At 65.0% G+C, this 374-nt stretch overlaps 1 protein-coding gene across 1 annotated transcript in view; it reads left to right on the forward strand.

Annotated features, from left to right (window-relative positions):
* The window catches only part of PCGF2 (polycomb group ring finger 2), a 12,960-nt gene that overhangs the window by 767 nt on the left and 11,819 nt on the right, over window positions 1-374 (forward strand). The gene's annotated exons all lie outside the window — the stretch shown is intronic.

Below are 374 nucleotides of genomic sequence, written 5' to 3' on the forward strand. Positions count from 1 at the left end.
CCGCGCCCCTTAGCCGAGGCAGGAGGCCTGCAAAGCGAGCCACCGCGCGTGGAGCCCCGTCTTGATGTCACCATTTTCTAGGCGCCCCAACTAGGGGTGGGGATCGCAGGGTCAGGGGGTGGGGGGCGCACACGCATTTTCCGGGAGGAGGAGTGAGCTGCAGAGACGAGGCTCCTTCCTCCAGGGTCGAGCTGTCTGGGAAGGGTAAAGGGCTGTCCTACTTTAGGGGGCCTGGTCCCGGGGGTGGGGGGGTGCAGCCGCGAGAGCCCCTACCCCCTCCTCCTCTGCCCCTCTCCGCAAACACCCTAAAGGAATGAGGTCACGTGGGTGGGTGGTGGGCGGGACCTACTCTTGTCTGGAGGAAAAAAGCCATT

The sequence above is a fragment of the Myotis brandtii genome, unplaced genomic scaffold (assembly GCF_000412655.1).
Source record: "Myotis brandtii unplaced genomic scaffold, ASM41265v1 scaffold157, whole genome shotgun sequence".
NCBI lineage: Eukaryota > Metazoa > Chordata > Mammalia > Chiroptera > Vespertilionidae > Myotis > Myotis brandtii.